Source organism: Falco cherrug, chromosome 13 (assembly GCF_023634085.1).
Source record: "Falco cherrug isolate bFalChe1 chromosome 13, bFalChe1.pri, whole genome shotgun sequence".
In the NCBI taxonomy this organism is placed as follows: Eukaryota; Metazoa; Chordata; class Aves; order Falconiformes; family Falconidae; genus Falco; species Falco cherrug.
In genome coordinates, this window is record NC_073709.1 from 33643570 (window position 1) to 33671454 (window position 27885).

The 27885-nt window shown below is 42.1% G+C and overlaps 1 long non-coding RNA gene across 1 annotated transcript; it reads right to left on the reverse strand.

Annotated features, from left to right (window-relative positions):
• Window positions 1–4064: 4064 nt before the first annotated feature.
• Window positions 4065–27215, reverse strand: LOC114017202 (uncharacterized). The gene is made up of 5 exons (XR_003562103.2): window positions 25048–27215; window positions 23827–23899; window positions 21435–21675; window positions 14376–14559; window positions 4065–8373 (listed from the first exon to the last, which is right to left on the reverse strand). It is a non-coding gene; the product is annotated as an uncharacterized LOC114017202 (long non-coding RNA).
• Window positions 27216–27885: the final 670 nt, after the last annotated feature.

Genomic DNA, 27885 nt, shown 5'->3' on the forward strand with positions numbered 1-27885 from the left:
GGATGTACTCAAGAACCCAGAGGCAGGGTGAGGACAAAAAAAAAGGTTATGCTATTCTGCAAGGACAGTTCTGACTGGCACCGTGTTCACAGGCTCATCATTCATCAGACAAATCATTCAGGTGATCCACCTCATTTCAGTATTGTTTTCTATACCTGTCTTCTTCCGTTCACTTTTACAAATGTAATCGTTAGGTTCCTATTTCCCTATGCCATCAATGGTTTTGAGTACGTGTCCAGCACAGAACCACAACTATAAAATTCTGAATTCAGTTATCTGGAATTGACCCAGTGTTGGGATTTGGAATTTGGGTCACCGACAGCTTTTTGAACCCAACTTGCTTCTGACACAACATCCTTGAGATTGTCTGAAGACAAGCAATACTTTATTTTTTTGCAATGCCAATTAAAACCAGATTTCCTGAGCTTTACCCACCTGTCACACGGTGCTGCGCCAGCCCAGCTGCCCATCAGGATGCTGCCAAACACCGGGTTTGGAACCCAGCATCCCAGCAATCAGCAGGGCTGAGAGTAACAAGCACGAAGCTCTGTTTGCTTCTTTCATGAGGAAGAATTTTCCTGAGTTCTTACTGTTTGGACCTTGTAAAGTTTGATCTATTTAGGAGAGAGCAACAGAATTCCCATGCTGTCCGTTCTGCAAACTCCCAATGGAAGCCACATGTCAATTTTTGTAGACTGTGTTTCAAAGACACAGCCAAGCATAGTGGCCATTACTTCACAATGCCCCGTTACCAGGGCAAGTTTAGTCGTCTGGTGGTTATTTGTTCTTAGAAATATTGGAAATGGGGATCTGAAATTAGAGGAGTCTCTTCCACACACTGAGATAATATTGGGGATTGCATTGCATTCATCATGATCACCACCATCCTACCTAGGTCATTAGGGTTGTCCAAACAGTTTTGAAAGATGATCAAATAGCCTTTTTCACAACCCCCCTGCCCCCCCCCCCCCCCCCCCTTAATTTTGTCAAATACAGATTAATAGGTAGGGAACTAAAGCACAGAGAGTGAAATTATTTGTCCCGTCCCCCATGCAGCATCAGACATGACAAATGTGAGAAGAGAATTGGGTCTCTTGGGTACCTGCTGGAGATGGGACAACTTCACCACCGTGTCCCAGATTTAAGTCAGGCCTGTTTGTACAGCCATAAAGCCTCTTGTTTTCCCTCTGGTCTCTTCATGGTGAGGTCAGGATTTCTGTCCAAATTAGCATTTTGATTCTGGAGTTATGAAGTATCTGTCCTGACGTGCAAATGACAAGGAGTTGAAATAGTTTGATGTACACATGGAGGGCAAACTGAAACCAAAAACTGTGACAATCCACTGACAATTAAAGCATCTTTGTTGCTTTATTTGGTGGGTCCTGTTGGTGCTTGGGGAGGCTAAAGCTGTCTGAACGCTTCCCTTCCACCTGAGAAGCTGGTTTGACAGGAATTGACTTGAGGCAGTTTTGACTGAGGCTTTAGCTCCTGTTTTGTCTGTTCTGTGCATACACATGCACACCCTCTGGCTGGTGCCCAGATTCTTCCAGCCTCACCAGTCTTCTTTCTACAACTTGTCCCCTTCACCTACATGTACACCCTTCCATCCAAATGCCATGAGCTCTTCTTCCTAGCGATAATCACTGCTGAACATTGAATGGTGCCTTCCTGCCCAGGTCACGTATCTCATCCTTCGTCTATACTCAGCTGAAGCAAGATCTCAGCTTTCTTGTAACATGTTCTTTTTCAAAAGAATTAGGAAAAGAATGAAGGTTTGCAGATTTTGTCCTGAAATTAATTTTTGTGCCATATTTCCAACATAATGAACCTCTTCCAAGCTGATATTAGTTATGTGGTACAGGGCTTTGTTTTTTTTTTTTCTTCTTTTTTTTTTCTCTTGGACAAAACCCCATGTATTTTTATTGGAATTACAGAATTTTTTTTATGATGACATTTAATCGTCTCCAGCACTTTTGAGGATCTTGATCTAAGTGGTGTATTAACATTACAGAAATGGCTGCTTTATTATTATTATTTTTCTTATGGAAAAGAAAAAAAATATTTAACCACCGATAATGATAACTTCTGCTAAAGGAGGTTATCAGTCTATTGATGAAAATGAAAGATAGTGAGATATGAAAAAAAAAATAATAAAGACAAGGAAGTCCAAGTTAAAGCCAGGCATATTAAAATGAAAGGCACACCTTTTACCAGTAAGATTAATTACCATTATAATAGCAAGTGGCAGGGTTTCTAGCTCTGGGTTTCCTCAGGACTGTTGTTTTCCTGGGAGACCTGCCACCGTGAAGCCTGTGTTCCTGGGGCTCAGTAGGAGGCCTGAACAAAATCCCTGCATGATTTTGGAGGTCAATCCAGATCCCCAGTTCCCAGTAGCAAGGTGTGTCTGTTTTTAGGGGAACTTCCAGCGCTGTGGCTGGTGGAGCCCATCCCAGCACACCCCCCGTGCCAGGCAGCCCTGCTGAGCCAGGGCACACACCGCGCTGCAAGAGGGTGGGAGAGAGGGGGCAGGCGGCGTGCCCATGGGTGCCATCTCTCTGGGCTGGCTCTACCACAGCGCAAAGGTGTGACAGAGCAGCAGCTGTGCTGTAAGAGCCAGAAGGAGAGCATCGGAGAGGCGGTGAGGAACAGGAGAGGCTCTGTGGGTGCTTTGTCCTCCCTTCCAGCCAACAGCCAAGAGCACCAGGCATCTGAGGGAGGATGGAGGTGCAGATCTGAGCAGCAGGGTCTGGACAGAGGAGGGCAAGCAGCTGACAGACCATAAGGGCTGGGAGAACAGTGGCCTGGGAAGGCTGGGATAAGAGGAGGGGAGGCAGGGATGGCCACTCAGCAGTGGGGGAGGGAGGGAGGGCAGACACCACGGGTCCCAGCTACAGAGAATGGGAACTGCTGTGCTGGCTCTGGTTCTGCAGAGGGACCCCACACACCTAAGGATCAGCGTGTACCCTCATCACACAAAGGTATGAGGAACATCTGCAGTTTGCCTGGGGTTCTGCTTCGCCGTGTGCGATGGGTGAGCCTTGCCCAGCAGCCAGATGCCCACCCAGCCGCTCTCACTCCCCCACCACAGCAGAACAGGGAGAGAAAACAGCATGAAAAAGCTCCATGGGTCAAGTGTCACGCTTTAAAAGTCTGTCTAATCCTGCCCTGTTTCAGAATTCTTTGCCTCTCCAGTCCATTAAACATCACCACTTCAAGAAACTCTGTACTGGAAGGTGGGAGCCCGCTCCTTCTTTCATCGGTGCGTGAAGTAACTGCCGAGGGCAAGGTCACAGGGATGCAGATGGACACACGCAGGGTCCCCTCTCCGTGCCTCCAGCTGCCTGGACCTGAGCTCAAAACCCGTATGAGCAAGGTGTCACCTCGTTGTAACCAGCCTCCCTCCTCTCCCAAAAGCGACAGAGGCTCCTGCACGGGATCTGCCCTCCTCTCTGTCTGCATCAGTGTGGGCAGCTCATCCTGACTAAGTTAATGGAGATTTATATTAGTCCCAGCAAAATCGGCATCAAGTGCTATTGGCAGAACCAGGCCCAAAGGAAAGCCCAGAGGCACTGGTAGGTACCTCCAAGAGAGTGATAAAATTACCTAAAAAATCCTGTTCCTTTCACAGATTTCTCACACCCAATATGTTATTACCATATATTATTTCCTCCTTCTTTATAAAGAAACTTTGATATTCAATTTCTAGGTATAGCTTTCAAACATTAGACTATGTTGAACTTGTAGGTTCCTGGAAGCTGATGACTGACATCAGTGATGAAAGATGTTAAATACTGTAATTATAATTCATAAATGGAATGCTAGAGCTAGCAGATGCTTAAAAAAAAAAATGTTGCTCATAATTAACTTTCAGTAGCAAAGAGTAAAAAAGTTTGTAAAAAGTTTTAACAAAAATGAATTTGTAACCTTTTCCTTCAGAAATAAATGGTGAAAATCAATTATCTTTGCAGAAAAATGCAAGATTCATGTTTTTATCAATCAGTGAAGATGTGATTACACCAAAGAAAGAATTAAAAATAGGACAGCAGATATAAACCAGAATTTTTTATAAGTTTTGCTAGAATAGAAACAAAATGAACAGCGGCACTGCAGAACAACTCAGTGTTTTACTGGTGTCTGCTCTTCTGTCATAGAGATCCAACTCCAAACAGAGGATGTGAGTACTTACCTGCTTATTCCTGTTTGTTCCTCAATGCTGGATGAACATCTGCTTGCAGCACCCTGTTTGTGAAAGGTAGAGTTTGAAAAATGGTTATAAAACGTCTTTCATATAAAAAAACCCAACAACTCCAATAGTTTCTAAAAAGAACAGTATTATCATTAAATTATTTAATTCCCCTGCCCGCATTATGGGTGAGACTGCCAGTGACTGTACAGGATCTATACGTGGGATAAGAAAGTACAAGAGCTCTTTTTTGGGGCCATTCAGACCTTGAGTGTCAGCAACATGACAGTCAATGAAACCTGTGCACACCCTTGCCCACCTCCGTTCGACCCTGCACAACTGATGGGCTCTGTTAGGGGACAGGAAGGGACACAGCAAGGGACGGGCAAGCAAAGCTCTCCTCTATTAAAACCCTTTTTAAAAGTGTATTCATTTTAGAAATCATTTCGGGGGGATATCTCCAAGATAGCATTCCTGAGACAAAACCAGACCAACAGACCATCGAAGTTACAGGTTGAACTTTTCCAGCTCCCCATAATTTGACAAACTTCAACTGATTTTTTTGACTACTGGAAGCAAATGCTTAAGCCAATATTTAAATAGGCTTTTGTTTCCTTTTTAAGAATTTTCTTCAAGAAAATGTATTTTCTTAAAGAAACTAAACAGAGTTTAGTTTTAGTCCACATATTTCAGTATCTCCTTGTCTTGCTTGTCTTGTTTTCAAGGATTGGCATCCAAGGGTTGTCATGCTGCTTCTTAGTAATTTTGACATCTGGTCAGGTCATTTTTGAGAATTAAATGACATACACCTTTCGTGTCTTTCTTTTATATCCTATATAAACTAATGCTGAAGCTTTCCCTTCACACGTGGCAAAAGCATTTCCTTACCAAGCTGACCGCTGTTCCTGTAACAACTGCATTATGATGGGGATATATCACAGTGTGCAGTATCACTCATGTCAGAAAAAAATACTTTTGCTCTCAAGAAGGTTAGATATGCATTATTTAAAAAAAAAAAAAAAAAAGAAGGAAAAAAAAATTAATCAGATGCTTCCCATACAAATTTTTGAGCAAAATCCCAATTTCTATGCCTAGAGGACTGCCTGCTGAAGGTGTGAGCTTGGTCTTTCTTCTAACATACCCTTGGAAACATTTATAGGTAATTTGATAAACTGAGGCAATTGGCCAAAAATCACCCCCATGGTTGGCTAGTAGTCACAGGTGCAAGCAGAGCCACCATGCCTTTACAAACTAAGTCTCCTACTAGTTATCAGGCCAGTTTATAGCCTTGGACCTTACCATAAAACTTGTTTCACTAGTAGCAGCGACATAATTGCTTGGTTCAGGCTCATGGGGTCACATTTCCATAATAACACAATACTTTTAAGAAACAATGAACAATACATTTATTTATCATCCTAAGAAGTTCCAAAAATAAACTTGGCTACATATTTTAATGTGAGTCTCATCAGTATTTCTGTGCAGGGAGCACTTTGCGACCCTCCAAAGTGCCACCACTAAAACCAATTAGTACCCTTGCAGCGTGAGCTGCCATTCATCATGAGCAAACATCTGCGATCTATTCTTGTATAATTAGTATGCATTTGTAATGCTGTAGAGATACTTTTATTTCAGTGTAATTTTTATGCTAATGCTGAAGGCAGACACCAAACTCCTCGCTGCTCCCTTTCTCCCCACAACTGAAGCCTCTCCTCCAGTTCAGCTGAGAAGGGGCCAGCAGCAAGGGAGGGGGGACACGTCTGGGTCTTCTTCAGAGTGAGAGCAAGGTGTCCACAGGGCATGGAGCCTGCCATGGGGCCATGCCGCTGCTCCACGGGCCGGGCGGCGCAGAGACACGGGGCACCCTGACAGCACACTTCTGAGCAAACCAGCTTGTTGCAAGAGGGAGTCTTGTGAAAGGGTGGAAGAACCTTTCTCAGGCTTGATCTGTTTCCAAGAGGAGAACTTTGGCGACCAGAACACTACGCAAATCCCAGTTTTCCTTTTTTAAATGGTAATTACCATCAGTGTAACTCATACCATTATTTGCACTGTGTGACATTCAGTTAATTTTTTTCCCCAGTTAATTTATTGTTTGCTGCTGATCTCTAGTGGCCTTCAGACATTCCTGAAAATTATGATTTGGGGGTCTATTAAAATATTTTAATGAATAAACCTCCTGAAGTACTAGTGGATGACCACCAGCGATATTTTTAAACAGGAACGGGCTTGGGGCTTTAGGGTTTTGTTAGTTTTAACATTGCTGAAAGAAAATGGAACAAAGCTAATGGTGAACAAGCTTTCTAATGCTCTCTAACCTTGTGAGTCAAAAGAAAACTTAATATATTACTTTGTATATAGTCACTGTTTTGAAAGGCTCTTGTCTGATTGCTGTATTAAATTATGGAAAAATTAGGTTAACAGAACCACACAAAAGTGTTAGTCCATCTTTCTGCCAATGCACTGTGTTTTTTAAATCCTTAACACTTGATGTCCCACTCTGATTGCTGTAAAACAAAGTGAGGTGGTGTGCATTTTACAGTGTAAAAGTTACCGCTCTCGTCCTGACTTCCTTTCATCCACGGCAACTCTGGTGTCACCAAATTCTTGAGCGGCACTGGAGCCCGAGATGAAAACACACTGACTATTGCTGTTGGGACATCCATCTAGGAGCTGGGAAAAAGGAAGGAAGGAAGGAAGGAAGGAACGGGGGAAGGAAGGAAGGAAGGAAGGAGGGGAGGGGAGGGAGGGAGGAAAAAAGAAATTGCCCAGTTTTTTTTATTTAATTAATCCATTTTCAAAATGGATAGGATCAATTTGAAAGGAGAAGCTTTTAAATTGGAATTAAGGTATCCACATTCCTTGTTAGGAGGCATTTCTCAAAATTCAGTAATGAGAAATAGTTTATCATGGCAAACCTTTGCAAACAGCTGTGGGAAAATTCAGTTATACAAATCCAAAGTCAGAATTTCCAGATAATCAATAATGCAGCAGCTAGTTTTAGCCTGGCATTTTTGATTCATCTCTATTCAGCTGCTACTGCAAACTATTCTCACCCCCTGCTCTGAATGGAAGAAGATCAAAGAGTTAATGATATTACTGACACCTATTACATTACCAAATTCCTGCTTTGCAGCGTGTTCGCTGCATTCACCGGGCAGCCTCTGCCCTCCCCTCCCATTTTAGGTTGTGCCTGTAAGAACGTACAGCTTGAAAATAATATTAAGTAACAGATTTAGTCACAGTTAAATTTCAAAACTAGAAGTTTTCTGCAAATCTGAGTTTATGAAGTGCATTCTGTATCGGCACATTACGGATGAACGTGAATGCTTTTTGCTATGACAGGATCAACTAAAATAAAGGATTCAAGACCATGCGATTTATTTGCCTTTATGTTCCTGAAAGCAAATGCTTTATATAAAAGTATGCTTTGTATAACTAAAATATGCTTTGAACGGTTATGTATACTCATAAAGCCAACACCTTCCTTGCTGACTTACTGTTTACATAAAATGCTATGTGTACATATGCACATACTCACTTTCTTGTGAGTCAGTAGTTTAATGTTATGTTTTCTTCTGCATCACAAGAAAGTCTGGAAGAAACTGGCATAGTCTTAAGGGAGCACATCAACAGCGTGGTGCCAAACATCATCAGATTGTGACTAATGCTCTATTTTACATCTTAAATGTTTTTGTCTTCTATTTGTTTTGTGCTATCTGAAGTTAGGCTTCTGAGTGGGCGCTTCAGAGCAAATATAAGCCTGTATGCTTCACCGCAGCTCGAGAGCTCTCTTTCATCCACAAATCCCCTCCTACTGCCTCCTTCCCATCTCCTCAGTGCCTTGGCCTCTCATGAACGAGACTCCGTCAGTCATTTCACACCTTTCTTCAAGAAGGCTCCGACTCTATCACCCTAGACATGTGAAACAACAAGATGCCTCCTCCAGACGCACTCAACACAAGCAGTCCCATGAGCTAATCTCCCGCCTCTGGGAATCTCAGAAAATGACTCACATCCTCTTTACCCTTCCTTTTTATATCTCTGTCCCTCCTTGCACTTCTTTCTCTTCCTGCTCTTTTTACCCGACGATGAGTTCGATGGGGTAATGCTCACGAATCAGGTTGTGTACAAGGCTGCAAAATCCATCCCCCGGGCATGACCGGTCCTTCAGGTCAAGAAGTCCATGTCTGCAAAAGCGGCAGAAGACTGCACATCACGACGAGTCCATTGCAGTGGCAGGCAATCAATGAGAACACAATAATACCAATGCAGTATGTACGAAGACTGTGGTGCTCACTGGTTTGGGGCTGCACCGTCGATAAGGTGCCAGCGACAAACCACTACTGTTGCCACAAAGCTGTGATTTTCCAAAACTGAGATCTCCAGCTGTATTTCTATTAAAACCAAAAGAAAACAGGCATTCTTCCTGTGCACCAGGGAGGTTGGATAAGAAGTCAAGTAATGCAGAACTTTTGCTGTTTAATTTTAGCATGGCAAACTACATAAAGCTCCTGTAAAATAAGAGCTCATTAGGGGCAAACCTGACATTGAAGGTATTTTTTGCAGCTAAGCTTCCAAGCCAAAATGCTCGTGTCTAAAAAGATGGGGGGGAAGGGCAGGAGAAAGTGTGCTAAAAATATCTGGCATGTTTTCTGTATTGAAAAGGGGCTGCTTAATAGAAAACTCTGCAGCGTAAGATTTAATTCCTCTCTGATGTGCAGCATCACCTAACGTTTTAAGGGGTGAGATTTTAAGTTGCAACCTTACTTTCTTCCTGAAAGATTTCCAGATTGCCTGAAAAAAACCCCAATTTGCCAATGTACTGAAAGATACTAAAAGACTCAGAATTTGTATTTATAACTAGAGCCAACTCCTTGATGTTGTAGTTGTGAATGGAAGAAATGCAATTAGCATGTGAAAATTAAATAGGGAATATAGCAGTGCACAGATTTGACACCCTTGCCTGTGCTCTGTGATGATATCTCTGCTGCTCTGGCAGAGCTGACTTTTGACTACATTTCAATGACATTCTGTTTGAAAATACCCTGTTTAACCATGTCCCGGTATGCGCCATGAGGTTCCCTTGGCTCCTAAGAGAAGCAGAGACATTCCTACCATCTCTGCCACAAGCAGGATAAAAGAAGACTTAGCAAATCACACTATCTCCCTCTTTCTTCACAGGCATTATTTCATCCAAACATATATACAGATTTATATATATATATACATATATATATATATATATTTTAGAGGCAGCATCCTCCAGAAGGTAGCTGAGAATGAGAATGAAAATATAACGGAGAAAGAACCTGCCTGAGTTGGGGGAAGCAGAAGAGCTGCTCTCATGCAGGCTGACATAGTTGAGCCAAGCAAACAGAGGGAGTCACAAGTGCCCTTAGTGTTATTCTTTTGGGAGAACTGAGATGGAGGAGACCGAATGATCTGCCACTTTCATGAAGATGGAAGAGCCTTCTTCCATGGGAAGTCATCCACCTCCATTTCCTGAGTCCAGTCTAGCAGCAAGCCCTCAAGACAGTATTGCACTATTACTCTACTTTAGTAAAATTTTCCAGGCTCAGAACAATATTCCAAGATCACTCCTGTGATGCCAGCAAAGTCTTTACTGGCTGAGCATAAACACATCCTCAGCAGTCCTCTGATGGAAATGCATCAACCACCAGATCTGAAACTCTGGAGCTGCAGAAGGATCCATCCCTTCAGGTACTTCAGATTCATACCAGGGTTGAGACAGAAACTCAGACATCACCTTTAGAGAAAAATAGAGGAGTATGTATTAAATTGGTTCCTGTTTTTCAACACATTCTTTTTTTCCGCTAAGTTCTTTTTGCCCTATTAGAAAGACATACTGGTTGAAAGAAAAGGAAGGAGACAGAGAAGTGCTGACTGACAGCAGTATGCCCAAAAAGCGTTCTTTTGAAGGGAACTCATAAAATATGTAGCCCAGCTGTTCTTTACTTTCTAATCAGGCTTTCTGATATAATGAAAGTTCACCCAGAGTGACACTTCCTCATTCATGTGATGCTTCTGTCAAGAAAAGGGAAAAAGCAAATAATTGAAAAAGATCAACTTTATCCATTTCAGCCTAACTGCGCAGGTGAACTTGGGAAGAATGATATTACACTAAAATCTGTGAAATTTTTGGCTTTTCAAAAAAACTCTTTTAAACAGCCAATATTTGTTGAACATTGATCCCTCTATTATTAATGGTGCTAATTAGCTAATGAAATACTCTGGTTGTGCGGCTACATCTGGCCCTTCTATCTACCTAAAACATGAATAACCGTATCACTGTCCCCACTCACCATGTGATTTTGTACCACATGCCCTAGGTTACACGCTGTACGGCACCGCAGCACCTTGCACAGCACCGCAGCACCCTCCCCTGCAAGCGCCAGGCAGCGCCCACCAGTCTGCTGGCCAGACTGGCAGTCCCGGTGGCAGTGAGTTTGCAGAGCGTGCCAAATTTAGTCATGCATACAAGCATCACCTCGCTGACAGCTACAGTATGATATTCAGGGCAATTAGGATGATGTTATTAATGATAATCAAGAATTGACATCACCTCCTGCTCAGCCCATGTTATTTAATATAAAAAGAAGCTCAATTATTTCTGCGCTCAGAGTTTGGGTTCACGTTAAGTTGTTGCAAGCGGCAATTAATTGGGGCTTCTCATTTCGGTAGGTTAAAAAAAAAAGGCACTTGGGTAGTTGTTTTCACTTTTAATAAGAGCGCATTTTACTGCTAAGGTCAGAAGTGTGATATATGTTCTATGTCATGTTACAAAAATAATGGTGTATCAGGTCATCCGAGATATACGGGGATAAAAGGGAAAAAAGGGAAAAGCAAGATGGAGAGACAGCTACAGGCCTGCTGTGACATACAGTCGTCTTTTTCTGTGCAGCCATCACTGACATGCCAGGTTGCTAAATACCCTGGAAAATAAAACCACACACTAAAAAGAATTATTTATTGTTTTGGATTGTGAAACAAAACTCCTTTGTAGATCAGGCGTTTAAAATAACTGTTTTGATATTCACGCAGTGCTGAGCAGTGAGGCAGCGCTTGTCAGTGCTTCTTTTATAAAACACTCATTTCTTAAAAAACATCGCACTTCTTGTCAGTTAAAAGGAAAAACGTTTAAATCAGCTTGTCTATTTTTGAAATGAAGATCAGCAAAAATCAAAACAAAACAAGATGTTTCAACTATTTCCAAGTTCTATTTATACTTCTTCTTAGCAAAAAAATATTTTGCCTTCCAAAGGAAAATCCAGGAAAGCCCACATTAAGAATCATTGTATGTTAAACCCAATGTTGCTAATTAGGCTGTTGTGTTGGCGCACAGGCTGGGTAGTGAAGATGCATTAATTTTAAGAGTTAGGAAGACATTCAGCAGTGTCGTTTCCCGCGGCTTTCTGGGTAGCACTCTGAGGAGCACGGCCTCAGTCACCTTTTATTTCTTCCTATAGCAGGGCCTTTGGTTTGTGGTGGCTTTTGCACGCCCAGAAGCAAAGTAATTTGCAGAGAGGTGTCTGATTGTCCCATCCGCCCCAAAGTGGGCAGATAACCCAAGTCGCGGGCTAATTGACAGCTATCCAAATGAAGTACTGCAGACCAGACTCCAAGAGAAATTCTTAGCACCTTACTCTGTGAAATCAATGAGACTATTTGCAGAGTAAGAGCAGGGTCAGACAAGCTTGTTTCTGTCGGATGAATTGCTCTGTCAGCCAAAACGCTGGGAGAAGGCATCGGCAGGAGCTTGCTGATGCACCCCGACCCAGCACGCTCTGAGCGCGCCAGCCAAGTGCCCATCCTATATCGAAATGGTTTTGGCGGTGACTCACACATTTATTTAGGAATGCAGTATCTGCTCTTTAATTCATTGGCACCGGTGTTCAGAGCAGCCCTGCCAAAGTCACTGGGGTTACAGGACTGTGAGAAGGGAATCAGGCCAGCGGTATTTCTGAACGAAAGTGATGGCTCAGGCTAAACAAATCCAGCATCCCATGCAAAAGGCTGCTCAAGAAAACATTTTTAGGCAGTTGCAGTTCTGCTGCCTATCAAGTGCCTCCCCCCACAGAGGCACCCGTTGAACTGCCTGTTTCACCGTGGTCAGGCCTGTGCTAGAGGCCAAGTCCATCAGGCTGGTTGCTAATGCCAAGCCAAGAGGTGGAGACCTGCAGGGCTTTCACTCCTTCTCGTTGACTGATGGCCATTCTGAAGCCTAATGCAACATACAATGTATTGATGTTTGGGAGTTGCTTGCTGTGATTGTACGCTGCCTGTTTGCAAAACCTTTGTATAGTAACTTTGCTAAGTATGTTATATGGTATTTTGGTACGATGAGTGCAGTATGATGTAAAGTACAGCATTATGAACTAGTGCCATCTATCAAAAAGTCAGCCTAGGTGCTGTCAAACAAAAACAAAAACAAAACAAAAAAAAAATAGGAGAAAAAAAAAAAGGGTGTATTCCAGTTCTTCCAATTCTTCAACAGTCTTCCAATGAAATGTTTGATAAAGAGCCAGATTACTCAGGTTGCTAGTGTACTTTTGTAACAGCCATCACTCCTCCAGCTTCCATCAGTACTTGTTTGCCCCTGGAAAACTAAGAATTGCAGCTTTCATTGTAAATTGGGGGTGGCGGGAGGAAGCAATAAAAATTGCAACATACTAGCCAAAAAAACATTTCCAAACAACCAAAACAAAAACCTGACATCTGAAATTCAAAGGCAAAAGATGACCGTGATTACAAAATATTCTTGGGTCAGCCAAATAACTGACCTTGAGAGTGTGAGCCATAGACAAATATTTCCTAGGATCTGGGTTCAGTCATTTAGCAAACAGGTGGTGTTAATTCCCATCTCTTCAGGTCCACCAGCACTGCCCTCAGCAGCACCAGGCAGCCCCATAACAAGAAAATGAGTTTATGCTTTGTCTCCAGTTTCCTTTCCACCAAATCATTATGATGGCTGCCAAGTGAAGATCTAACATCTAGGGATCATGCTTTTTTTTTTTTTTTTTTTTTTCCCCTTGGATATATCTGCAATTCGCTCTTTATTCCAAGTCCCAGGAAAGGAGAAGCAATGGCTCCAGCAGCATCCCTAGGGACTTGCAGTTACTGTGGAAGTCCCAAGAGAGCCGGCAACATTGAGTTTCCTAATGTGTGATCCCCACCTAACCTATTCCTTGACCTGAAATTCACCCACCGTACTTAAACCTAAATATTTAAAGACACACAAACCAAGAAGAGCCTAAAGGAACGACCTCAAAGCATGGAACTAAATGCAGGTCAAGGAAAGTCTCTAAACTGGCAGGTAAAGAAGAGGTACTTGAATCATTAATTATTGCCATCTAAGCATTATTATCCCCTCCTGTTATTAAAACATTTCATAGATGACATTTCAATGAATATGTGGAATTACAATTACACATAGCCTATACTTACAAAATATTAGAATTTCAAGTTTGAGCTACTCTGAGTATTTGAGAAATTGGGAGGAGGGGAAGAAGATGTGTGATTATTTCTAATTATCTGCATCCTTTTATTGTGTCACTTGAAAAATTCCTTTATACTTTGAATTTATTTGTCAGTTTGTTGCAGAGTGCAAATCTCTCCTTTGCAGCTCTGAGCGCTGATAAATCCACATGACAGTACGGTGCTGTGCAAGCATTTGAAAATAGCATAGCCATCCACGTGTGGAGGTGCGTTTATGTGAAGGTTATAAACCTTCTGATCAACCCCAAGGCAATTGAACCAAGCGTGCTGCCGGGAAACATGGCCATGTCACTCCCTGAGCTGGGCTGGCTGGTACAGACACACCACCGGTACCTGCAGGGTGGTCCCACTGGTTCTGGTCCTGGGATATTTTCTGTGTCCTACATTACGGTGCCCAAAATCTCATTTTGAAAAGAAAAATAGTATAATTTATACTGATTTAGAGGCACAGCTAGCGGGTGAGGAAGAGGGCACTGGAAAGAATAAGCCAACAAGAAAATAAAAAAAGCGCCCTTTGGTGCTGTTGCCTGAAGCTTCACTGACATTACTCATTTCTGCCAGGCAGAAGGTTTGACTCCAGAGAATGTCCCACACACCGTCACCATATTTCTTCCATTGCTGCTACAGCTACATGATGTTGCAGCACCCTAGGACAGCGCAAAACACAACCGACTCTGTTCTACCTGAGGATTAACTTCTGTGGTTAACCACGCGCCCGCCGAGTCTGACAGAGCCGTAATTCTGAGTGGCTTGTTCTCCCCCATGAGCATTGCTGCAGATCGGTCAAATCCATCACTCCTAAGGCAGAATGCCCCCTCCACGAGAGGATGCCCTGCATCCCTGGTGACGCAGCAGCACTGGCAAAAACAGCCGGAGGACACAGGGTCATTGCAGCTTGCGCAAAAGTTCGTACAGCCAGTGGGTGAGCAGTTGTGTGCATCATTCCAAAACAAAACCATTTTGGAAAATGTTTTCTTTACATCTGACCTATAGAAATAAAGCATTTTCAAATACAAACCAAACCTGATATTTTCTTCATAATGTTTTCTACACTAGACTTTTTATCACAATCAAGTCCCCATCTGGGAGAAAACATGAAAGTTTTGGAATATCCACCAGAAGGGAAATCTTCCTTTTCATTCAGCGCCAAGTCACTGTGCGCTTAACACACAGTGAGAAAATAATGTTATATCTGCAGCAAGTAGGCTCTCCAGCTATGGAATTCAGAATTTTTCCCTGCTGAATTTACACAAAAGATTTAACTTACTCAGTTTAGCTTTTAAAAGGAACTGTTTTCCTGAGTTGGCATTTCCTGTTATGAATTTGCCAGTGCTGCTTTCTAACATCCACCGCACCATCACGTATTAAAAGAGCCCGTCCCAAATGCACTCTAGCAATATAAGTGTATCAGCATTTGCACACGTTTATCCAGCTGTCATTTATATATACGATATTGTGGGTCCCAGGACTGCTTTGGAACAGAAAATACTGCCTGTGATTTTTTTCCAATTATTTTTTTTTTCTTGTTTATTCCTAACAAATAAGAAAGTCAAAGAATAATTAAAGTGCAGACCAGAACAAAAATAACCTCACAGTAAACAAGTGTGCTTGAGCAATATAAATGATAATTTATTTTACAAGCAGAGATTAAAAGAGCTTGGCTTGTTCAGCTTCTCAAAACAATAGCTAAGAAGGGATATGGCTGTTCCCTATAAATATATCAGGGTATGTAAACATGAAGGGAGAGAAAAATTACTTAAGCAACCAGTAAAATATTGGCACAAGGACAAATGAGTATAAACGAGCCATGAATTAATTATGGTTAGAAATTAGGATAAATACTTGAAAATAGAAGAACCTGTGCTTCCAGGCTGATCTATTAAAAACCTGAGCTGCCCAGTTGCTCTGTATTCAGCCTGAAAAGGAGTGCGCTGGTCTTATGACTCTTACCAAAGTGCATGTGTGGGACTGCACGAACATGTGTACATCCAACAGGTATCCTGTAACATATATGTCCTGGCATGTATCCCATCACATATACATCCTGGCATGCATCCCATAACATTTACTAGAGAGCTATAAAGGTTTACTTCATTCTGCGGGGCGGGATGGGGGGTGGGGAGAGGGAATAATTCATATATTTTAAAAATTAATAAATTATGCCATCTGATTTTATAGAACTAATTTTAGGTGCTGTGGGGTAAGACTCACTAACCTCCTCACAGTGGAAGAGGATGAATGAAGATCCTGCCCCTGGACTCCCAGACCATAAAAATCCCACTCTGTTCACATGCTTCCCCAAACCCGAGAGCACTTCTTTTTTCCAGGTGGAAAACATACTCTGACCCAAAAAATAAAATAGTAGACATTTTATTATGGCACACTCAACATGTTTCAGAGACATTGTGCTCCCCCAAGGTGATGCAGGTCCTTGTTTCCCCTACCATGAAGCATGTTCAAGCCTTTTATAACAGCTAGAGAAATTGTGGGGTTTTAAAACAAATATTTCTTATGCTTGATTCTTTATTCCCCACCCACTTGTAAACTGTTGGTAAATGGATTTTAAAAATGACTGAGTTCATCCTACACTTCAAATTATTCACAAACGTGTCCAATAAATAATTCTTGTTCTGCAGACTGTTTGTAAAATGCATATTTATCTGGAATTGAACATTCATGCTATGCAGCTAATTAGCCTTCACAGAGGGCTTAAGCAGGCCTGAAGGGTGCCTAGGGCTTGCGCTAGCTGTCAACACAGGGATGCGTTTCCCCTAACTGAATTTACATTTATAAATTTCTTGGACCATTTTATCTGGAAATCAAATCACCCCCCGCCCCTGCCTCCACCCCCAGCTTCCTACTTGGAGCTCAGTACAGTATTTGTTTGTTTTGATTAAGTCTCTCCCAGAATAATGCAACATATTTGTGCTCCCTCACTAAGTTAAAACATACTTAAAACTGTGTCTTAAATTCAGTTTAGAAACAACTTGGCCAGAAAAAAAGGAAAAAAAAAGTATAAAGAAAATACATGTCTTCCACTCAGATTTCATTAGGTGTTCATCTCTGAATTTTATCCTGTGTTTGACTTTCTCCATACTTATCACTTTCAGCTACTTTTGTTTAATTTCTGCATGCACTGTGCATTGTTTAACTGTAGAACATTTAGGTCTCTTCAAATGCAGGGAGACTTAGCCACTATTTAGTGTGACTATTATCCTTCCAATACCAGTCCCATTTATGGAAAATACCACATCAGGTTACAATGAAAATATAAGCTAGGTAATTTATAAAAAATGAAGGAAATCTGTTCGGTTCCATAATGTCACAAATCAGGCACGACCTTCAGATAAAAATTCTCATATTTGCCTGCTAGGAGTTAATACACTTCATATAAGTATGCTTTTTGACTCATCTCTCCCTTATAATTTTCATCAATATTCAGAATATTCATTTGTCAACTTCTTTTACTTGTCAAGAAAATGCAAATGCTTTCAAATGTCAAAGCCCTGCTAGAACCATTTTGGCTGGAATATTTTTTAAGTGTTGGACGGTCTTTTAGCAGAAAGCTCTGGCACCTGCCAGATCTTTCAGACGTGTTAGACTTTCCGTGTGCCAGTACTGTGAAAATCTGGGTGGCAATAACGGAACAGATCTCCACTGCACTGGGCTTTGGACAAGCTTTAAAATGATGGACCGGTATTTAGAAATATCTGTGCCCAGTTGTGCCTGCAAAGATAAACTGCTGGTGTTGAGAGAAATCAGAGCTTCTGTCCAACAAACAGCCGTGGATGCCCCTAACTCTTCTAATAAAGGCTATTAAAATTATATTTTGAAGAAAATAAACCACTTTTCACATCAAGTGAGCCTACATCAAAACACATTGCTATCAAACCCAAATTCTGCCTTAGTAAGGAGAGCAGGACCAGGCACCTGTGAAAGCCACAGGTGTATCTAGATTTAGGAGTACCTTTTCAGCAGGGCGTGTTTATTGATATTCTGAGAAGTGCTGGACCGCTTGTGGAGACGGGGCTTTTCCAGGCAGAATTGCTGACTGGCAAATCTCACGTAGTCCCGCCTCGCATTAAGTGCCTGCTTTTGACAGTGGCACTTCAAGGAACGAGTCACAAGGCAGAAGCTTAGATCATCCAAACAATGTAATTACGGAGGAAGGACACGGCAGGCAGAGAGCATCCGGATGCCACCTCGTTTTATTTCTGGAGCTGATGAAAGCTGCAATTTGTTACTTAGTTAAACCTTGCAGATTAATGACCTATCAAATCAGAGATGCTGTACACTGCATCAAAGTCACAACCACCTTATTCAGATCCCTTACCTATTAAATCAAATCTGTACCTGAGCAAACCACATCACTAGTGAAAAGCATTCCCCGATCAACCACGCTGAGATGTCTTTAATCGATATCGTCACCCCAGCCCTGGATTTTGTTGTCCTGAAGTCATGCAGGGCGGCTATGACAGCGCAATGCCTTACGGGCAGATGAGTTGCTTTGTTGTAAATATGTTCTTCCTACAAACGTGCTTTATAAATATGCACCATTTGGTATAAAGACGCACCATTCCTAGGCTAATCTCTGGAAATAACCTAAAAGTCCCATCAGTGGCTGCTCAGAACATGAGAATATGGATGACGAACCCCAGGAAATCCTCATTTTGAAACCCAGTTTCAGAATAAATCATCACAAGCTGTTGGAGAAAGCTGTAAAATGCATTTCTACAGATCAGGCTCTCTTCTGTGTAGCACACATGTGGCTGAGTTTGATGCAGAGAGATTTTAAACCAGCTGGGTGAGGTAGAGAAGAGTTTATGTACCTTTTGCACATACAAGCAATGACACTCATGGAAATAATGTTTGAGGTTTTTTTCCCAAGTTAGTTCAGGGAGTGTTTTGTGAATCAGGTGAATCAGCCTTGTGAGCACCCAGAACATTAATACCTGAACATGCGTAAAATGTAGGTACAGATCTTGGAATAAAAGGAATGGTGGGAGGACAAAGATGGCAGAAAGAAGTCAGAAATAATGGAATTTCTGGCCATGTAATGTACAAGAAAAAGCAAAACATCAGCTAACGTCTTCATGAGACCTTGCAGGGCTGTTACCTGCACTGCACCAGCCGCTGGCACCTGTACTCAGAGGTGGAAGGAAATTGCGGTGCAAGAGAAGTCGGAAAAGAAAGGAACTGTCCAGCTGGACTGTCTGGAGGAGCGTGGGTAGATTTGAGTATTTTGCAGGTGTTGGAGCAAAAAAATAGTACAGCCAGGTTTGTGATGCAAGAAGAGGGATTTGACCAAATTTTTTTCCCAAAGAATGAAATGCCTGATTCATGCTCTGGGTAACCTCACTATGTGTCTTTTGAGAATATTGCATGAAATTCTTAGGAGGAGCAGTATCCTAAAAGCACCAAGTGTTTCTGCAAGTCGGTGACTCCCCCTTCGTTCTTCTTCCCTGTATCTTGGGAAACAGCCTACAATTAAACTAATTTCCAGAACATTTTATATATATATATACATACATACATATATATATATACACACACACACATAAATATAAAATATATATATTTAATATATAAAGTTTATATATTAAAAAAATGCACTTTTCTTCCTACAAGCTCTGGATGGCTTTTGGATAGCAGGGCTGCATGGGCTGGGGCTGTGCACAGCCGCGAGCAAAACCACAGCATTACCATCAAAGCACGGAGACCATCGGGATAAAATAAAAGGATGGCTCTGCTGGGGGAGCAAGCAGTTTTCAGTGGGGGAGAGAAACATGATGCTGCAGCTCACTGTCTCCATAAGGGAAGGTGCTGAAGCGGAGGGAGGGCAATGTTTGCTTTGGAAACACAACCCACACAGAACCTCATAGCAGTTGTCCTTGGAAACCGAGCTCTGGAAGAACAATTTCCAGGATTAAACAGTTAGGTGCAATGTTAATACTGCAGGCTTAGTCTGATCCTTAATTTTTGATTTGGACTCACAGACAGGCAATTAATTTAAATTAGGCAGTATCAGAAGGGAAGCTGTTGTAGCAAATTTCTCATCTGTTAATTTAGAACTAGCAGCATTGGTATCCAGTCAAGTTTATTTTAATTTATGGCATATTCAGTCTTCTGCTCAGAAAGAAGAGCAGACGTGGAATTGACCAGACTTTTTCAATATTATCTTTCTTTTACCTTTTAATTATGTGGCACTTGCTTTCAAATGCCTGGCACACAAAACACGGCTGAAATGAATGGCAGAAGCAGTAAAATTCCCATACTGTTAAAATTGATCAAAACCTGAGTATCCTGGGTATCGGTAGAATTTCTTTCCCTTTACTAATGAGCTTCCTACAGTCTATAGGTAGGGATCTTTTTTAATTTGAGTATTTCTTACAACAAGTATATTCTCCCAGCTACGAGAATACGTCCTATTACTGGAAATGTACTTGACTTCCTTTAAAAACTACACCTGGTTTCAGAAGAAGGGTAACGTTGGAGGTGGAAAGTGGAGAGCGCTATCATATCTGTTTTGTGGAGAGCCACACCTGTCCCCAGGGTTTGGTCTGCGGCTGAACAAAGTGCCTTGCCTCAGCCCTCCCGCCCAGAAGACTGGTTTTCTTAATTTACTCCAGCACCTGCAGCAGACAATAAAAGCCTTACACAAGCAGCCTGCCACAGCAAGGAAGGATCTTCCTGACTTGCCGTTCAGTTTTCAAATGGTACGTTACTGCCTGTAGAACAGGGTTTAATAGGCTCCATTCCCAAGGCCTCTGACTCCCCCTTACTGACCTGGGCCCCCAAGTTCTGCATACGTCTTACATCTGCTCGTGTGAAGGATGCGGACTTTGCTAGAATAAAATCAGCACCCTTCGACCATTTTAGCACGTAAAAAATAAAACCCGTCAAAAGCAGGGCACTGAGGTTGCCAAGCTAATCATTGCAAGTTAAAGTGCCATCTTAAGCCAGCCCCCCCCAAGGCTGTGAATGCCATGAACGTAAAAATGAATTCACCGTGGACACAGACCCCCCTTTCCCGCTGGAGCTGTGGCCACATTCCCCAAGCCTCTCCCAGCTGGGGGGTCAGTTTGCTGTGCCACCTCTGCTCACCGTGAGCTTCCCACATTCCTGTTCCTGCAGTGTTTGTTCCCAGCTGCCCCAGAGCTTTACCAGTACTGGCGAGCCAGTCTGTGTGAGCAGGGAGTATCACTACCCCTTTTGCGGGGGGGACCAGGGGAGCCAAGGAACAGGAACACAGGACACAGTTGCAGTGATTGTGGTCATTAACAGCTACAGCTAATAAACCCAGCTGCCTTATGGCATCCTATAGACTCCTGCGCAACATATAAGCCAGGACCACGTCTGCTATGTAGGTAAATAGAGGCAAAGCTGAGAGAGAGTCAGGGGTCTGTGACGCATGAGCTGAGCAGGAAGCTGCCCGTACACCCCGTGCAATGCTACACACCAGGCATCTGTAGCCCCTCACTCTTACTGAAACCCAGACCCTTGATTAAGTACTGCCCAGCAAGTCACCCCATGGCAGTCAGGAGCCAGTTTGCTGAGTCTTCTGCTTAGGATGGATTGCCAGCTGGGATGGGGGCTCCTTTACAGCATTTATGTAGCATCTCATGTGCAAACACACACATCGGAAGAGTTCTTACCATCGCATTTCTCAGCTTGGGTGTCTTGGCTGTACCCGTGTTGCATGTTAGGCACGTAATTTTATTTGTGATCTTACCTTTAAGACCTTGAGATGCGATCTGCCTTCTGGAATCAAGCTGAGACTTATCTCTTTGTCAGATCACTTGCTGATGTGTTTGAGGAAGTTTAGCGTTGCACTTCCCAGGTAAGGCAGCTCCCAGAGCAGCAGGCGTGCACTGAAATAGCCCAGGGAGAAAGAAGGCTGAAGGAAAGGGACTCAAACTGTCACCACCAGTCCTGGCTCCAGTTTTGCAGTACTCTAAGGCCACACGTCTTGCCTGCCAGGAAAAAGAGCGACAAACAGACATTCAGAGTAACTGTTTGTCCAGACTGAACCCCTTTACCAGGAAGGCTGGCTCAGGAGAAGCAGAATTAAACTCTCTACACCACTGTCATTCTGCCCCACAGGCAGCTGGATAACAATACCCAATCTGGGAATTCCTAATGCTTCCTGCAAAGAAGCTTTTTGATCTTATAGGAAGGCAACAAAGATATCACAGCAACTGGATATTGTTTTGGGGCACTAATTTTCACCTGTAACCTTTTCTGCTATTTTGGTCTTTACTAGGGGAGAAGTTACTTTGACTGTGCCATTTAAATTGACTAAGATGTATCACATTCTTCTAGCAATTCCTTTAATGCGCCTTCAGAGCATTATGTAAAAATTGACTAGGCAGAGGAGTTTGCTCCAGAGCTGTAGGCAAACAGATGCCTTGCAGTATCTTTCCAAACCCCTATCCCCTGTTGGAAATATCAAAGCTGCAATGTCCGCTCAATGAGACTGTCAAAGTCACCTCTCACCAGCAAGGACAGCGGGACGCAGCTTTCATGGACTAGGTCCAGTAATAATAGCATCAACCCTAAATTAGGCTCTCAGGTAGCAAGGCAAACAGCCAAGCAAATAGGAGCGTCAGGGAAACAAAATTCCACAGTCGTGACCCACTGCTGGTTTCAGAGGGAGAGAGAGATCTCCATCCAGGATTTCTATGAAAGTTTTAATTATAGGCAAAGTTAAGAGAGTTTGTCCTCTGTTTGTACTAAGCTCATTAGGGATCAAGAAGGAAATGTTTCTAAAAGCAGTAAATTACCTAAAGGACTCAGTTTTAAAAAAATATTTTAACCTACAGTACTGAATGGTCCAACCTGTTTTGATAAATACATGCTGTCCTTCAATATTACATGTATACTGTCCAAATAGTTCACTGATCCCCTGCGTCAGTGGTGGGAAGGATACAGTCTATGCAAAAGGATGCATACACATTTCTTTGACAGATTTATTAGATATTTTAGCAAGCTCAGAGGAAAGAGAAGGTATGCTTCTCTTAAATGACAGCTTAAGTAAGGAAATCACATAGTTAAAAATGGTCTTTCAGTGAAGTACTGAAATTACAAATCAAATAAACAGGAAAGGATTAATTACATTCCTTATTCTTAGGAGAAAGTTGCTATCAAAGTTAGGTATCAAATAGATGATGGACATATTTCTATTGTCAAATATTTGGGAATATTTCTTCTGTGCCTTTTACATTGACTATGAGAAATGAAATCATCAGGTGAGTGTTACTTAGAAGCTCTGCTATACATCATACAATTGTTCTGCAGTGGTCTTATTTTATTAATGTATCGTACTTACTATTTCAAAAGGAACCTACGACGTAAAAGAACCCACCTGTCAAATTCCCAACTCCTCAGTGCGCAAACAAGGACAGCAAAGCATAGAGCTCAGGATAAAAAGCTAGATAAATAGCAGGTATACTGTGTTTCGCAAAGGTCTTTGAGGTGTTGAATACGTGTAGTAAAGGAATATAAAATTCCTTTGCAACATGCGCTTCTTAGTTTAATAACCTCTGTAATGCTGGAAATCCTTTTTCTCTCTCTCTGTGTTAACAGAAGTATTGTTCCTTGTACTTTTTTGCTTTTCCCTGGACAAGTTTAAGATGAAAATTAACAGCTGAAGAAAAACTGCGTATGAATTTAGGGTAGGGTACAACAAATGGCAGCCTGTACAGCTCGAGGGAGGGCTAGATCCGATACACCACCAGAGATAACCAGTGATGGCAGAGCCCTGTAAGACAGGGCTGTATATTTTACCGATAGCTGGGTGAGAAATATTTTCAAATTTAACCACTTAGGTGCTTTACCTTTCAAGAAAAGCTTCTCACAAAATGCAACCTGAAGTGGAGGTGCTACACACGCTTTAAACCTGCCCTCTAGAGCTGACTGAAATTTTGATCTGAAGATGAAACCTCTGCATTATATTATCTCTGAAATCAAATAAAAAGTAGTAATCTTCCTAGTGCATGGTACTATACAAATACAGATCACAGGGAAGAAAAATCACAATGCTCTGGTTTTTTAAGACTACAGTACTGTGCCGGCTAAAGCTGTTTAAGTAAATACCTTGGTACAGGTACTCAAAATATAGTTACCTTTCCAAGTTCTGAAGTGTTCAAAAAGATGTATCAGTCAGTCTTAGAACCATCCTTAGCTGCTTTAGGTTATCTTTAGAGGTAAAAGAAAGATAAATGTTAAATATTTATCATATGTACATATGCAAACAAATACATTTATTCTTGCATATTGAGTTCTATATTTGAACAAAAAAACACCCCTTAAAATCAGATGATTCACTGGTTCTGAATGTATTTGATTTAATATTGATTTTCTAGGCAATGTACTTGATTCACTGGTTTTTGCATTTGATTTAGCAGATAGTAATTTTGACCCTGTATATGAGGTACATGGCATGGTAGGTGAAATGGCTGATAAAGAGGGATTTCAGCTGAATAGGATATGTATTTCATTTCACAGTTGACTTTCTATTTAAAATATTCTTGTTCAAGAGGGGGGAAAAAGGTGCTTTAACACGGTTTGTTGATTTCGGCACTCACTGTACTTTCCAGACACTGTCACGTACAGTAAATATTTTAATTACAATATGTTTCCTCAGTTTTTGTCTGTCTATTTCCATGTCTTATGCATTCAATATAATTTTACATTCCTGAATCCCTCCGATTCTCCATCTTGACTTTCCTACACAGTGGGATCCCTCTTCCCAGCTTGCTCTCCCTCTGTGCCAGGTCTCTTGGCTCAGAGTAGGGACAGCCCCCTCACTGCCAGTATTGGTGACTAATTTTTTCTTCTCATCCAGGTTACACCTCTGATTATCTTCTGTTCATATTCACTTCTATTTAAGACAAGCTATTTCCGTTGTTGTGTACCTTGACCTTTCTCCTTCCTTACTGACAGATCAGTACAAGTCTCACCATTACTCCTCTGTTTTGAATGCTCTGGGGTATTTTTTTCCCTTTGCTGCCCTGTTTACCCATAATTTTTTTCTAAATTTCTTCTCATTTTTCTTTTAATCACATATTCTTATCATTTATATCAGTCCAGGTAAACTCTGCTCTGGCTGGTGCCAGCCCTGACCTTGCACCTCCTGACCTGCTTTTGTCTCTGTGGATCCACGGACACTTTCCCGGACACCTTTTGCTCACCTTCCGTCTGTAACGACTCAAAGGGGAGCAGAGGACAAACTGGGGCTGTCTCACCAGCTATGTCTCACCACAGTTCTTCTCCCTGAGCTAAACAGCCTTGTGGTCATTTCTCCCTTCACCCACCTAAGAGTTTAAACCTTGAGTTAGAGGTACCTGCATCCCGCCTCCAGGAATGGGGGAACACGGAGGGGACTTGGGGAGAGCATCCCTTATCCCTTGCCTTGGCTCAGCCTGCTGGAGTGGTTGTGCTGCCTCGGACTTCAGAGAAGGAGGGAGTCTTAAAGACAAGAAAAACTGGTCAAAAATAAGAGGAAACTGAAACCATCAGGGCAGAAAATCTCATTCAAGAGACACCTCTGAAGAGTTGCTGGGTCGAGGGCCACAAACACCCCAGCTGCAACAAGAGGACATGGGCTGGGACTCTCCACAGGCACAACCAGGGGACACAAGCTGATTTATAAGCCCAGAAGCAGCAGAAAACATAACAAAATGTTTGCAATTAAACAACAGAGAAAGATTAAATGTTTCCTTTAACCCCCTCAAACTGTATTAACGTGGCTGCCGACAGAAATTACACTGCCCAAAGCGGACCAGGTCACTTCAAGCCATTTCACGAGCCAAATCCAAGATTTCCCAAGGCGTTTTAATGATGTAAAAGTGTTTGTGTTCTGATGATATCGGATTTATCTCTGAACCAGAAAAAAAAAAAACCAACACCCAAATGTTTGAAAGAGCAAAGGCACTGTTTGATGTATATTGCTCTGGGAAACCTGAGGCAACCCCAGGGGAGAGCGGAAATGCAGCGGCGGTGAGAGGTGCGCACTGTTACCGTAGTACGGCACACTGCAGCTGCTTCAGAAGCCAAAGAAAAGCTACAGCGGCAGTGCCTGGAGGTTACAACAGGAGCCTTGACCCTGGAAAATACATTTTCCATGAAGCTCCAAGAGCAAATATCATGAATTGGAGGCCAAACAAAACCCATGAGAAGAAAAAGAAGAAAATGGACTCGAATGAAAGGGACGTTTGGTCCTTTGGGGTCAAACACTATGTTTACAACACCTGCACTCCCATCTACACCATCATGTCTTGGAGGCACAAAAATAAAACATTTCACTAGGCAATATGAGTAAAAATCTGAAACATGCCTCAGATCCACGTTTTCAAATGTATCTATAGACAGAATAAGTACATAAAAACACTTCAGGAGTATCTCGCTTTGAAATGCCTAAGTGCCATGTAGATGGTTTTCAAAGTCTCACCAAAAGCCCAGCTGCAGTCCTAAGTGTGGAAGTACCTCGGAGAATGTGGGCGAGCATTTCTTAGGCTCTTTTCAAATTGAAATGCAATTTCTCATGTTCATGGATTAGCAATTGTAATCCTTCCTGCACCAAAACAAAGGCCGCTAGGGTTAAAACCAGAGTTTAAATAGTAGTATATTCCCGTTGCAGGATTCTGCATAAATAAACAGAACCCTGAAGCAATACCAGTTGTTCTGAAATTTCTACCAGGAAAGCAAATGGACCTAAGTAATATAGAAGAAGTAAAAAAGATGCATTTTATCCAATTATGTTTTATTTTGTAAAATTATGCAGGTTGGTAGTGGAATTATAAAAATGCTTTTTTTGGATATTCTCACTTTTGGAATTCCATCTTCATTCCATCACAGGACTACATACACATGGTCTACATGAGGTATGGGTCTCCATTTTCATCATTTTGTGATGCATTTTTCATAACATTGACTTTTAATAGCAGTTGATAATCATTTTAAAGGTTAAGACTGTTAAAGGAAGAAATATTGTGCCAGATCCAACACCCTGAGAGGGCTGAAGCTGCTGCTGCTCCATGCCCCCAGGTCCAGCCAGCAGTGAGGCTGAAGGTGTGTTCCCAGCAGGCACAAGCCCACAGAGGGCTCGTACATACCACATATGTTCATCTATAAGTGGGCAGCCACACAGAGCACAGACACTTGGCACAGTCACATGCGAACGGACTGACCAGTGTAGTGACCAGCCCACTATCTGCATGCAATCAGACCTTTTATCCACTTACCCCTTTCTTTTCCCACACCTGTTCCTCCCCAAATAACCTAAACCCCCACCTTCCTTAAACATCCCGTGATAAGTCCTGTGCAATCACAAACTGCTTTTCCCCTGCATCCCATAACGCGCCCTACACCCCGATGGTGGCCCTGGGAGCAGCTGTCAGCGCATTATCTGGGCTCCCTCTCCAGCCGTTATCTCTCTGAGCTCCTCTGTGGGTATCCAAAAGCACTTTTGTCACATAACCTAACAGATACTTTAAATAAATCTATCCATATTGTGAAATGCAATTACGTTTGACAACACAGCCACAAACATCCAGTAAAAAACTCTATACAGATAAAGTTACATCTACTTTGACTGAAAACATTATTTAATTGTGATTCTTTATTAAAATTTTTAAAAGTGGCTGTATAGAGAAGTATTTAAGTTGTCACAAATATAAACATGTTACGTATGTTCACGGATACATATTACTCTTGTATCCCTTTACAAGGGGAGGCTCTATTATCGTGCTACCTTGACACTCACAGCAATAGCACTGCGCTGTGGTGCATCTCAGTTTTCAGAAACTCACATTTGGAATTACCTCTCTCAGCACATTCCAAACCACAGCAGTCAGGTAGACACATTTTCAGCTTAAATACCGCTCTTCTATATTTCTGATTAATGATTTTTCCTTCAGTGTTCACTCTATCAACTACCTAAAATTTAAACCGGCTATCAAATCAATAAAGCCCTTCCAGTGTTCATTATTCAAATCTCAAATGCTTTTACTTCCTTCCTTAGAGTTTTTTCCCTGTCTTCCTTAGGCATATGAAGCACTTTGGAGATACGCTGCGAAGGCCCCAGCATATGACAGAATGATTTTTCTGAGTTTATGTTTGAAACGCCTTCCTTTACAATACAAAGTAAAATTCCTCAGAGTTGCAATTGATGAATTAACTGT